The sequence below is a fragment of the Myxocyprinus asiaticus genome, chromosome 49 (assembly GCF_019703515.2).
Source record: "Myxocyprinus asiaticus isolate MX2 ecotype Aquarium Trade chromosome 49, UBuf_Myxa_2, whole genome shotgun sequence".
Classification (NCBI taxonomy): domain Eukaryota; kingdom Metazoa; phylum Chordata; class Actinopteri; order Cypriniformes; family Catostomidae; genus Myxocyprinus; species Myxocyprinus asiaticus.
In genome coordinates, this window is record NC_059392.1 from 7275069 (window position 1) to 7290443 (window position 15375).

Here is a 15375-nt window from a genome sequence, read left to right on the forward strand (position 1 = left end):
ATATATTTAAGTAATTAAATTAATATCATAAACATGCGACGACTATTCGACTAATTGCTTAAACTAATGCCTACTAGTCGACTAGGAAAATCTTTGGTCGGGGGCAGCCCTAAAAGTCATACACATCTGGAATGGCATGAGAGTGAGTAAATGATGAGAGAATTTTAATTTTTGGGTGAACTATACCTTTAAGCATAAATCTCACAAAATTTGGTTGAATTTTTTTATTTTTTTTTAAATTTGTGCCAATGGGATATGAAACAAATAACTTAATTCATGATACATTCTCTAAAAACAAATTTGCAGTTTTGAATGGAACTGTTTACTTATGGTTTTGCAATTGGGTCCAAGTGTTTTTAACAGTCCCATCCTTCAATAGCAGTTCCTTTGTAAAGCTTGAATCGTTTTAAGACTGGTTCACAAGCAATCCACGCTGATATGAGACGAAAAAACATGCAATCCACACTGAAATACGCTGAAGACACATCCACATGATGCACATACATAGTCCAAAGCATGTGTGAACTGAATACACATCCAGTTTCCAGTATCAACTTGCACTGAAATGCACATAGCCGGAAACACATCAAGACGGTCAAAGATGTCCATCTAGTGCATGTTTACATACACCAACAATTAAAAATAGAATGTGTCCATGACGTGTTTGTGCTCAAAACAACAAGATGCACAGCAGCTGAATGAAACCGAATGACTTCAAATAATCTGCTATATTCCCACTGAAAATCCCTGGGAAAACAGAATCAGTCACAGGTTTAGAGCATGACTGCCATATACAGCACAAGCAATTAATGTAAAAAGATACACAATGCATCTGGAATGTAATCCTCTAGCTCAGATCATAATGCAGGGCAAGTCTTTGAGAGAGCTGCATTTATCCTCAAGCAGGCGGACAAAAATCAATGCAAACATTTTTAAGAGTCCTTCATTATGTCTCGCCTTGATTTTTAGCAGAGGCCTCCATATTTTCCTGCAAAGGCAGATATTATCAAGATATTATCTCCCAAAACACAAACCAGGCCCTCTTTCCTTACACATAAGCCAGTTCAGACCAAAAATGTACAAACACAATTTCCCTCACGAAGAAAACATGAATTATTCATCATCTTATCTTAAAATTCAGCGTGGCTTTCTCACACATTATGCCTAATGTGGTTCTCTTCACAGCTCTCCGACACTCAGTGGCCGCTTGTTTTGTACCTGGGAAAATAGTGCATACTGAGCGTGTCCCTGACAGCTGCTTTGGAAATATATTTGATGAAAACGTGTGAAATATGAGTATGTCTGCTGAAGGATATGAAACCGGTTCAAATGATGAACATTTACACAAGCTGTGTTTTGGCAGGTGAATCTGTTTGCAACTCAATGGCAAAAACTCGCTTTAGGTTTGTCAATAAATCAAGAGGGATTTTGACATTTTAAGGCTGGTTGCTCAATGTTTTTCTCAGTTTGGCAATGTAGCAATTAAAGCAAAGGAAATGTGCATACACATTTTAATATTTCTCTTCCAGGAAAATTGATCATAAATATTGATGACTCATCCTGCACTACACAGATATTTGTCCAATCAAACACTCTCCAGAATGAGAATGTCCCTCCCCCTAATGTAACAAGTAGTTTAATGGCTATTAATCCCTGTATGACACAGTAAAGTCAGCTGTCATACAGGTGTAAGGTTTCGTCTTGGTTATTGGACAAGGTGTCAATGAAACAGAGCCACACAGGGGACTAGATCAAAAGGCCCAACGTTGCCTGACTGATTCAGATTTACTGATGACTTTCCACCAGATGTCCTATAAATAAAGTCCCTCCATATGGTGGCCTCCCTTGCTTGTGAATCGAACGTTTTAATGTGCCGCTATTGACCCACGACCAGACATATGGAGGGTCTCTTCCGTCCCTAGCAGTGCCAAGATTTTTTTAATTATCAGCTGCATTCTCAAACAGCCTGGTCTTACCAGGGACGGGTTTTTACTTTACTACTTAAAGGGATCATGAAATGCTCCTTTTTAAATAGTTTATTATCTTCCCTGAGGTCCACTGATAATGTTAGTAAAGTTTTCTTGCAACAAAACAGTCATAATTTAGTAATATATGATAATTTTCCACCCTGTCTTTGGCCCTCTGTCTGAAACGCTCGGTTTTGGCCTAAGCACCTCCTTAAAACCTCAAGGTAAACGCCCACTGTTATGATTGGCTAACATCGTGCAGCCCCTCAAATACAGCCACATTTAAAAACTAAATCGGAAAAGAAAAAGCAAGCTTCACAACAAACTAAATTTCAGGGTTTACACAACGCGCATCCAACACATTGCATCGGAAAATATATAAAACTGTTCATCTCAAGCACAACTGTTAACACTCACACACTGTCTACACCGGACGGAATAGTCGTGTCGCATCAAAAGCAACAGAACCCATTATAATCAATGCTGTCTACACTGAAAACGTCTGACAGTAAACAGGTGTCCCATTCTATTTTGCACTGCACGTGCTGCCAACAACACAAATAAACGGTTTAGAAATTTTGTGTCGATGCATCCTGTGTAGACAGCTTCAAGCCGTTACGTCATGTCGCGTCAGCGGACGCACCCGGTGTAAACAGGGTGACAGCACCATAAACTATCAAACAGTAATGACATTTGAAATATTCATGAATGGAACTGTTTACTTATGGTTTTGCAATCGGGTCCAAGTGTTTTTAATTGCCCCGTCCTTCCATAACAGTTCCTTTGCAAAGCTTGAATCATTTTATGACTAGTTCACATGCAATCCACGCTGATATGAGCTGAAAATATGCAATCCACACTGAAGTACACTGAAGACACATCCACATGACACACATACATAGTCCAAAGCACAGTGTGAACTAGACACACACACATCCAGTTTCCAGCATCATCCATTAATCGAGCACCAGTGGAGAGAGTCAGCAGCTTCAAGTTCCTGGGTGTCCACATCACTGAGGAACATGGTCCATCCACACTGAAGCCGTTGTGAAGAAGGCTCATCAGCGCCTCTTCTTCCTGAGACGGCTGAGGAAGTTTGGAATGAACCGCCACATCCTCACACGGTTCTACATCTGCACTGTAGAGAGCATCCTGACTGGCTGCATCTCCGCCTGGTATGGCAATAGCACCGCCCACAACCGCAAAGCACTGCAAAGGGTGGTGCGAACTGCCAGACACATCATCAGAGGTGAGCTTCCCTCCCTCCAGGACATTTATACCAGGCAGTGTGTGAAAAAAGCTCGGAGGATCATCAGAGACTCCAGCCACCCGAGCCATGGGCTGTTCTCACTGCTACCATCAGGTAGGCGGTATCGCAGCATCAGGACCTGCACCAGCCGACTCCATGATAGCTTCTTCCACCAAGCAATCAGACTTTTGAACTCATGATCTCCCACGATCAAAATACATCAGCACTGCACTTTATTACTCTTACTCTTATATCTCACACCGGACTGTCATAAATTATATTATTATTATTTTATATACTCTCTTAACAACACACTGGCAACTTACTATCAACCAACAGCCTGAATGTCAGTACAGTACAATACAACGTACTGTACATTCTATATATACTATATATCCTTTTTTTATTGTATAATGTGTATTCTATATTGTGTGTATTGTATACTGTACATTGCATGTTATTATTTGTATACTGTGTTGTGTGTAATTATGTATATATTAGATTTTAAATTGTGTTGTAAATCTGATGTTTATTGTAAACTGGTATATGTCTCATAACTGTCACGACTACTATGTTGATCGGAACTGCACCCAAGAATTTCACACACTATTGCACTTGTGTATATGGTTGTGTGGCAATAAAGTGATTTGATTTGATATTAATTTATTTCATTATAAAACTAAAATGTAATTAAAAAATTGATGACTTGGACCAAATAATAAAGAAAAGCAGCCAATAAGTGCCCAACATAGATGGGAACTCCTTCAATATTGTTTAAAAGGCATCTCAGGGTGATACCTCAAGAAGTTGGTTGAGAAAATGTCAAGAGTACATGTCTGCAAATTCTAGGCAAAGGGTGACTACTTTGAAGATGCTAAAATATAACACAGTTTTGATTTATTTTGGATTTTTTTAGTCACAACACAATTCCCATAGTTCCGTTTACTTTACTATTATTCTAAATGTGAAAAAAAAAAGAAAAGAAAAAAATTATAATAAAGAATGAGTAAGTGTTTCAAAACTTTTGACCGGTAGTGTATATATACAAAACTAATTCAAAATAGTCCAGATGGGTCCCCTTTGGTGTTCAGAAATAGTGAGGCCACACTAGGATTGGAGCACCAGTGGGCAGGGCCAAGTGTGCGATGATGTGAAGTAGGTGTTGATGTTTTTCATGAATTAGTCGTGAAAGTAGAGAACAAGGCGTTTTTGCAGTTTGGTTTCAATAAATGCTTTTATTGCATATTAAGTTTTGAGTTCTCAAATGAACAGTATGCTTTTATAGTAGAATAAATTCTCATATGTCAAAATATCAAAGAAAATTTGATTCCTCATGACATGACCCCTTTAAATTTTACTGTCTTTATATTTGGGCCCCAAGAGTCCCCAATTAGTACATTTTAAAAAAATAATAGCCAATAGGGATCTCACCTAGGTCAGAAATGGCCCGAGTCTTACCATAAACATTTTCCAACATTATCACACAGCAAGTCGTAATATTCCTTCCAACTGTTCAAGTACCTTGACATCAGCCCCATTATGCCGAGTCACTGACAAGCACTATCTCCCATCAGACATTTCTGCATCAATTCAGTTACGTTTACCTTCTTCTGTGGTGTGACTGATAGCATGTTGCGTCAGCAGCCTGGGACACCCAGGTTCTCATCCTGCATTGAAACCAGGAAGTAATCATGTTTGCATAAACAGTGACAAATGTGATATGGAGGTTCTATTTTCCCTCTAAATTTACATTTTTACTCCACTGACAGTTAGGTATAGGGTTGGGATTTGGGGATAGAGTTAATAAAATATGCTTTCCTTTTTAATTTATTACATAATTTACAGCTAAAAACAACTCGCTTTTGGCACCCCTCTGTGGGCATATCACCCAAAACTGGAGCTGACGTGTGCACTTACGTTCAAAAACACTTCCTGCGTTGGCCACTGGGGGCAGTGCTTCGAATTTCAGAAAGGACAGAATGAGTGTAGCTCAAGAATTCACTGAAATCTGTCTTAGACCACAAACAGAGGGGTCCAAAAGCAGAACATGAGGATTAAAATTCTAGCTATATTATAATAAATACATAAATAAATGATCATTTAACCTAAAAATGTACTTTTAGTCAAATCTAAATAAAGTAGTTTAATTCACGTCAAATAAATATTTCTGCTATTTATGAATAAACCTGACAGGGGTGTTTCCCAAAAGCATCGTTAGCCAACTATGGTCACAAGTTTCATTGTTACTAACATAATTCAACAATTTGGTGTTTCCGGAAACCATAATTCCAACGAAAATTCGCAAACAGCATCGCAAAGTTGTGTGGTCTGAACTACAGATCTCCACCTGTGGTTAGAAGCATAGTTCAGTGTTAGTTTGCTGTGAAGACATCATTTGACTTTGCTGAGACTTTTTGAATTATGTGTCCATGTTAATGCATAAGTGAAGATCTTATATGTTTTTGAAGAGTGCGCATGTGTGTATGTGTTCAAGTGCATATGGGGAACCCCGAAGTCTGATGTAAAGGGAAACCCAACTAATGCAGTGCCATGCATCTGTCGCATTACACAGTGCACAATGCTTTCGTGTCTTCAGCAGCTTTCTCGCATTAAACGGCATTATGGTGTGTGTGTGTGTGTGTGTGTGTGTGTGTGTAAATAGTTATTTTAATTTGAGGTCCATATGATCTCCGCAGAAGTTATTACTCCACCCGTTGCATAATGACATTAGCGACACCTCTATTTTGTTGAACCAACGTGGTTTGAACGATGGATGTGCGATAATAGTTACTACAGTTTCAGGAAACAGTCGTGAAAAGCTGGTTAATTTCTCCAACGATACATTGTATTATGGTAGGTTAGGCAGTGAGTTGTGTTGTTCGTTGTATGGGAAACACACTCCTGATTGGGTTATAGCAATGAAAATAATTTTTAAGAGTTAGAAATAGCACCTAAAGGTAACAACTTCTACAGTGAGAATACAGTGTATTCCTTTAGTTTTATAAATTGAACTGACCAATAAAAAGATAAATTTAAAGATATGGGCCATATCATGGTAGAATAAAGCTTAAAAACTTGTTTTGGAGAAATTAGCAAAAAAGAAAAGAAAAAAAAAAAACAACAACATTATTTTAACCAAGGCTGGAACCTTCTCTAATTCATTTTCTTGGTGTCATATTTCATATTGAATTATAAAGTCATCCATTTCTACAGCTACACAGCTGTAAAACATTCATAGGATAATCTTCTGATTATTCATATTTTCATTTAACAAGGTGCAAGTGAGTGACTTTTAATAAGTACCGGCATATCCTCATAAAAATCTGGATATTTAATTACACAGCTGCGTTCCATCTACCTGCTCTCTAACTCAAAACATTAATGGCGACTGCTGCCGGAGATCACTTCCGCCCGTTAGCTAACATGAGTGCCGGTGATGAACAGCAAAAGCTATGGTGCTGAAGAGATGTTTGCAATTTCTCTCATGCATGATTAATCAATCCCAACGTCCACAAACTCGTTCAATTACATTGTACGTGTGGGGCCCATATTGATCATTTTATTTCTGAAATAAGTGGGAAGGACATGGGCCTTCTGCCAACTCTTTATTATGAAATATAATTTGTGGTTGCCAAAGAGATGTGACATGGTAATGAGGAGCTAGTCTTGCGCACTCAAACTTCTGCCAGAAAAAAATCTAATTATTTAAACTGACTGAGAGCCCAAAATAGAGGGATGTAATGTGGATATCAAAGCATGTTGTGAATTTAATAACCTAACATGAAGTTTCAATGTGTGGCACTATGAAGTCCACTATATCTACAGTATATATATACTTTATCTATCTATCCATCCATCCATCCATCACAGCATTCTTTTTTGTTAATGTGCAAAATGGTGAAATTACGGTACTTACCACTGAACTGTAAATATTTACACATTCACTGGAGTTCAAAAGTGAGACACCACATTAAAAATCTGGGATGTAATACTTGGAAATAAACAAAAGTTTAAGATTTTAATCAATTGAATTACATGATATGACAATTAATTATTTGAATTAATCACAATTAATCACACTTAACTATTTGCTAAGAAAGGTCCTCAAATAACAATAGTTTAATATATAATGATTAAATAATTATATTTAAATAATTACAAATATAATACACAGTATGTCATACATACGTATGATAATTTGGATAATTAAAATGCTTTACAAAAAGTGGCTTTAGATACATTGTTTATTTTCATATTATTTAACTATTGGGTCTATCATTGGCCTACAATCCACACCAATCCATTTTGCAACTGAATTCATCAGTCTGTTCTAAGGACACGTCAAGGTACACGTGCGTCAGATGGACACTTCTGGAACATCTCACTTTGGTTGCATCACTTCATAAACAGAGTTTTTAGGTCGCTGTGTAAAGTTAAACATAGTTTGAAACATCGGAAAACACATCAAGAGAGCTCAGCATACAGAACTGTGCTCCATTGTCTTACTTGCGCAGCTTACTGCCCCCTGCTGAAAACAGGTGTTACTTCAAGCTTGAATTGCTCCGATGGTAGGAATATTCCTTACTACGGTCCTGGAACATGATTAATTGCGTTAAGTTTTTTAACGCATTATTTAAAAAAAAAAAAAAATACATTTATCACACTGAATTAATGCTTTAAATCGACGGCCCTAATTCTGACATATTTAAAACAACATAAATTGATAAAGTGAAATCAAAAAGAATATTTAAGATTTTGGATTATTTCTAGGACACTAATGAAATGCTAGTAAATTTGTGGCATTGACCATGTAAACTTTGTACAAAAGGTCAGATTTGCTTACTTTAAAGCACACAAGATGCTCTTTGGAAAATTCTGAAAACACACCAAGTACTAAGAAATTCAGTATTTATTTTATTTTATTTTTTTAATGTTCACTAAAATTGTTATGCTCATAGTATAATTTCTCATGAAATATTTCGCATTGTCTTAGACTTTTGGACCCCACTCCTGTTAACCCAACTTGAGAGTCCTTTTACAAATTTTCTAGAAACTTTTCTGTCCATCTGACAGCTATTTTCTCACAGGAATGTTTTGAAGCAACTTTAACATTGCAGAAGTGTAAAAATGTGATTTACATAAACTAAATCTTAAAAGAAAAAAAAATGGAATAACACATCATTTCGTTTCTGGGTTCAATCAAGCTGTCTTTTCATGGCTGCAACTCATTCTCAGTTTTACAAACATGCACTTGCAATAATCTGCATAGCTTTAAGCACAAAAACGGTTTTAAGTAAATTTTCTTTGAAACAAGATGCTTTAGACTGAAAAAATATATACACTACCGGTCAAAAGTTTTGAAACACTTGACTGAAATGTTTCTCATGGTCTTAAAAATCTTTTGATCTGAAGGCGTATGCTTAAATGTTTGAAATTAGTTTTGTAGACAAAAATATAATTGTGCCACCATATTCATTTATTTCATTATAAATCAAAAATTTAATAAAAAATAAAAAAAGTTTTTGAAATTGATGACTTGGACCAAATAATAAAGAAAAGCAGCCAATAAGTGCCCAGCATATAGATGGGAACTCCTTCAATACTGTTTAAAAAGCATCCCAGGGTGATACCTCAAGAAGTTGGTTGAGAAAATGTCAAGAGTACATGTCTGCGAATTCTAGGCAAAGGGTGAGTACTTTGAAGATGCTAAAATATAACCCAGTTTTGATTTATTTTGGATTGTGTTTAGTCACAACATAATTCCCATTGTTCCATTTATGTTATTCCATAGTTTTAATGACTTTACTAATATTCTAAAATGTGAAAAACAATTTTTAATAAAGAATGAGTAAGTGTTTCAAAACTTTTGAGTATATATATATTTTTTCTCTCTAGACGAGTTATATAACTAAAGTGTATATATATATATATATATATATATATATATATATATATATATATATATATATATATATATATATATATATAATTATTATTATTTTTTTCTCCAGATGAGTTTTTTCAATCTACATCAGAGGTAGGGATAGGAATCGGAAGAAATTTAACAATTCTAGTTTTAATTCTACTTAGCTAACTATTATTAACAATTTGTTTAACTTGAAGTATACCCTTTATTACTTTTTTTATTTATTTATTTTAAATGGTACCAGTTCTAGATAAGAACTGGTCTTCGATTCACAATCAGAGGGCATTCTGGGTCTGTAAAATGACAGAATCTAGGCTTTTCAGTTGTCTTCATTCTGAATCACTGTTTTAAAAACCGAAATCTCTTACTCTTACTGCAGATGTCACCACAAAACCTTTGGTGGAGAATACAAAAGAAAGCTCCATCTTTCTTTCAAAAGATATTTCATGCAGCTATTTTGCATTCTTTATCCTGAGATTTTACCCATTTCATCAGATATCTGTAATGCTTTTATCTTCAGATTCTCAAATTAAATGACTTTCTGAGATACATGCTTCCTGTTCCTTTCTCTACACTTAAATAAGCATTTGGCAAGCTTTTGGTGTTTTTGAATTCTGATTGGTTGAACTCAAGAGACGGTCTCGCTTCAGTTTTCAAAATGATTTCAAATTGCATAATAGTTTTATAATGGGAGATATATTAGCATGACAGAAGTTACATCATTTTAGCATAGTAAACCATTATTGCCATTGCTCATACTTAAGAGTTAGGGATTTGAACAAACCCCTAACCTAAAGTATTCAACTTCGTCATGTAAGTCATCCAACCATTTGCACTACAACCATTATACTTATGATTTGTGGCTGGTGGACGATAAAACCACACAGACGTACTTTTTAAGGAGATCCCTGAGCCGTGTCTAGACCACAATATCAAAAAGATTTTGGGTAGGGCTCTTTGGATTTGGACCAGTAAATAACCACCTGGCAACCACCCAGAACACCCTAGCAACGTCATAGCAAAACACTAAAAACCCCTCAGAACACCTTAGTAACCGCATAGCAATGCCTTGGCAACCATCCACAACACCCTAACAATGTGGCGGTAAGTTTTGCATGAGCAAGTAAAAGTCACTGTAAATTTGGTAAAAGTAGGTCGAAAGTTCTACAGCTGAAACAGGTCTGTGCTTCTTGAAATTAGAATGCACCCAGTGGCCGAAGCTGAAAGTGTTGTTAAACGTATGGGCACGTGTGAGCTCTAGTTTCTGGGTGAAATGTCCACAGAGTGGCGCCAAAAGTGAGTGGTATTTTTATTTGTAACTGATAAAATTATGGAGCCCCTTAGAGGACAGGGCAGGATTTTGTTTCTCTAAAATAGTTTTGCGCGCACTCGCAATAAGTTTTGCATTCCCTCGCAATAGTTTGCATTCCCTCGCAGTAGTTTTGCGTTCCCTTACAATAGTTTACGTTCCCTTGCAATACGTTTTGCATGCCCTAACAGTATTTTTGTGTTCCCTCGCAAGAAATTGACCATGGTTTTACTATAGTAACCATAATTTAACCTTGATATTCATTGTAAAACCAAAATAATAATACAGGAAAATGGAAACTATGGTGATTCAAATCATAATTTTATAGTTATTATGGTTATACTACAAATTTGTAGTAAAAACATAGTAACCACAAGAATTACTATGGTCAATCTATAGTAAACCAATGGTTACTAGATGGATACAGTATACTGTATTAAAACCATGTTCCCTCCCCCCCAAAAAATATCTATCTATCTATATATATATATATATATATATATATATTGTGAGGGAACGCAAAACTATTGCTAGGGAATGCAAAATGTATTGTGAGGGAATGCAACATTTATTGTGAGGGAATGCAAACTTATTGTGAAGGCATACAAAACTATTTCAGAAAAACATTTCTGCCCTGTCCACTAAGGGGCTCCGTATAAAATACAGTCAACAGGAATGCATATTTTACTTCGATTTCCAGTGTAATCATGTTGTAAACTTCAGCCTTTTCCTCACATAAAGCTATTTTATGGCTTTAGAAGATTTGGAATATAGTGCATGAGTCGTATGGACTACTTTTGTGGTATTTTTACGGAGCTTTTTTGTTCTTTTTGGAGCTTGACAATATTAATCTCTCAAGAGAAAGCTTGAACATCATGCAAAACATCCTAATCCTTTTGTGTTCCACCAAAGAAAAAAGACATGAGCGGGAGTAAATTTTAGTCTGGTGTGAAATATTACTTTAACTATGCTTTCCCACCAGCAGAAGCAAATAGATATGTAGGGCCTGTCTGAAAAAATTACTCTCGCTCTCAACAGAAGCCCCCTCCTTTTTTCGTCTAAAGAATCTCATATTTTACATCACTTTTCCCTCTTTTCACGCATCCTCACCCCTATTATCTTTTCATACATTTAGTCCCACTGTACTATTGTACATGTGACAGTAGAAGCTACAGAGAGGGGATGATTAGAAGAATGAGAGAGAGAGAGAGAGAGAGAGAGAGAGAGAAGAGGAGAAATAGCAATTATGTTGCTCCCTCAATTGTGTAATAGAACATAGTTTTTCATCCATCGATACATAATCATGTTAATAGTCGTTTGACTGAAAATGAGTCTGTGTGCATGCATGCACCTCTGTAAGTGTATTTGTGTGTGTTTTTTGCACTGTGTGTGTCCTTCCTTTAGTGTTCTCCCAAGAGAGTGTAAGAGAGAGACACACCTCACTAAACAGTGCTACCACTTCACTCATCCATAAACAGCCTCTTCTGCTGTCTCGCTAATAGAGTGATGCCATGCCCATGACGGATGGCAGGGCGGACTGGCATCTGAGCGGGTACGTCCGCGGTTGAGAGAAAAACTGAGGTGTCTGACAAAGTATTCTGCCCTAATAGACTCTTTAAGGCTGTAAAATATGTCAACCGACCGCCTGTCTTCACTCAGGGGGACAGCCCAGGATGTTATATTAGTCACACAGGCTGACTTCCCCTAAACGAGGTCCACTATCTGTCATATCTTGTTCTTCACCAGCTGCTTTGCTTGTTTAAGGGCATTTTGCTGTCAGAATGAGGACTGTGTCCACGTTTGGACAGCGATAAAAGGCCATGGAAGGGCACACGGAGGCACAGCCTGTAGAGGGACGCGAGACCTGAGGACTGCACTCGGCTGAGAGGAAATGTTCCTCTGCTGTTCCAAACTGCATTTTGGGAGAAGCAATCAGAAGCCAAGAAATGGACCAAAAACATTGTGTCCAAAAGATGCTGAGAATCAGTGCTAAACCATTTTTTCTAATGAAAGATGAGAAATAAGAAGTGTTGAACCCAAAGTGAAAAGGATGTACAAAAACAAATTTACATTAGTAAAAGTCCGTAAAACGTCATGGTTACTGGTGTAATCTCCGTTCCCTGATGGAGGGAACGAGACGTTGGTGTCGATGTAGTGACACTAGGGGTCACTCTTGGGAGCCCGAGACACCTCTGGTCTTTGATAAAAGGCCAATGAAAATTGGCGAGTGGTATTTGCATGCCACTCCCCCGGACATACGGGTATAAAAGGAGCTGGTATGCAACCATTCATTCAGGTTTTACGCTGAGGAGCCGATATAAGGTCCGGCCATTTCAGCAGGTAGTTCAGCGTTGTGGCAGGAGGGACCAACATCTCGTTCCTTCCATCAGGGAACGGAGGTTACACCAGTAACCATGACGTTCCCTGTCTGTCACTCACTCGACATTGGTGTCGATGTAGTGACACTAGGGGTCCCTATACAAAACGCCACAAGGCTGAACGGTGTTACATGAACTGGTGGTGTGTTGTGGGCAGACTTGCTGTGTGCCTCATAGCCAGCACACCAGGGTGACATGTAACCTCCCCCAACACAGTTATGAGTGTCGAACGGCCCTTTCTGGGGACAAGTCGACTACCCAAAGATAGAGACAGGCTTAACCCAGTCGTGGCCTCTTTTCCCCTTCTCTTTTTCCACTCCCTAAAAAAGAAGGGGGATTATCTGACTGGGCCACAAGGTCTAGTCGGGGGGTGTCCCTCCCAAGGGGAGGACACTGCGGAGATCACACCTCGCCCCAAGAGAGGGGGGGATATTTAAGTGGAAGAATACGTCACATGGTCTTTCTAACCATGTGAAGAGCCTTCAAGGTAGGTCCTGCCCAATGGGGGAGGAGTTACTACAAACATGGAGACTGGGGCAGAGGGGCTCTGCCCAAGGAAGATGCAGTTTGCCAGCAGGGAAATGAATTAGCGGAAGATATAGATCGCATGGGGTTAGCCTTACAGGGAACTGCCACATGCGGAGCACCTACCCCAGAACCGGGCTCTTAGTTAGCGTGTGTACTCTCTCCGAACACTCGACTGCCACAGGGCTCGGAGGAAGTCAACCAGGGAACAAATTTTGTGAACACTACTGGGAATTAACGGCGCACGTCTTCAGCTCAAAAGGAGGTGGAAGGCACTATGTGCAAGTGATACACCCGGCCGGCTATCCCGGGCTTATCCGCTTGTGTTGCATGCCACTACCTGGGATGAAACCGGTTCCACCCAGCCCGCTGCTCTGCAAATGTCTGTTAGAGAGGCACCTCTGGCCAGGGCCCAAGAAGCCACTACACCACGGGTAGAATGGGCTCGTAGCCCTACCAGGGGTGGCATGTTTTGGGCGAGATATGCCATAGTTATGGCGTCAATGAGCCAGTGGGCGATCCTCTGCTTCCTTTCCGCTGTGCACCAAAAGCAGACAGAGAGCTGCTCAGAGATTCTAAAGCTCTGCATGCGATCCAAATAGATGTGTAAAGCGTGCACCGGACACAGTGACAACAGGGCTGGGTCTGCCTCCTCCTGGGGCAGCACTTGCAGGTTCACCACCTAGTCCCTAAAGGGGTGGTGGGAACCTTGGGCACATAGCCCGGTCAGGGTCTCAGGATCACGTTAGAGTAACCTGGACCGAACTCCAGGCACGTTTCGCTGACAGAGAATGCTTGCAGGTCACCTACCCTCTTGATGGAAGTGAGCGCAGTCAGGAGGGCAGTCTTCAAGGAGAGTGCCTTAAGCTCGGCTGACTGCAAAGGCTCAAAGGGGGCTCTCTGTAGACCCTGAAGAACTACAGAGGTCCGATGAGGGAACGAGGTGCGGCCAGGTGGGATTCAGCCTCCTGGCACCTCTTAGGAACCTGATGATCAGGTCATGCTTCCCTAAGGACTTACCGTCGACTGCGTCGTGGTGTGCTGCTATGGCAGCAACGTACACCTTCAAGGTGGAAGGGGACTGCCTCCCTTCCAACCTCTCTTGCAGGAAGGAAAGCACTGATCTGACTGCGCATCTCTGGGGGTCTTCCCGACGGGAAGAACACCCCGTCCATGGGCCAGACATGGAGATTCCAGGAGGTCTGGGCATGGGTGCTGGATGGTGCCCCTTCCCTGAGAAAGAAGGTCCTTCCTCAGGGAAATTTGCCAGGGGGGAGCTGTCGCGAGGAGCGTGAAGTCCGAGCACCACGTCTGGGCGGGCCAGTAGGGTGCTTACCAGGACGACCTGCTCCTCGTCCTCCCTGACCTTGCACAGGGTCTGTGCAAGCAGGCTCACTGGGGGAAATGCATATTTGCGAATGTCAGGGGACCAGCTGTGTGCCAGCGCATCTATGCCGAGGGAGACCTCGGTCAGGGCGTACCAGAGCGGGCAGTGGGGAGGAGTCTCCACTCTCCCCTGAGGGTAACCTGTTGTGACGGCACGTCCGCCGTAGTGTTGAGGTTGCCCGGGATGTGAGTGGCTTGTAGCGACTTGAGGTGCTGCTGACTCCAGAGGAGGAGACGGCGGGCGAGTTGTGACATACAACAAGAGCACAAACCACCTTGGCAGTTGACATATGCTACTGTTGTCGTGTTGTCTGTCTGAACTAACACGTGCTTGCCCTGGATCAATGGCCGAAACCTTCGCAGGGTGAGCAGAATTGCCAGTAACTCGAGGTAGTTGATGTGCCAATGCAGTCGCGGACCCGTCCAGAGGCTGATGGCTGCGTGCCCATTGCAAACAGTGCCCCAGCCCGTTTTGGTGGTGTCTGTCGTGACCACGACGCACCTGGAGACCAGTTCTAGGGGAACACCTGCTCGTAGAAACGAGAGGTCGGTCCAAGGGCTGAAAAGACGGTGACAGACCGAAGTAAATGGCCACGCGGTGTGTCCCGTGGCGCCATGCCCGTCTCGGGACTCGA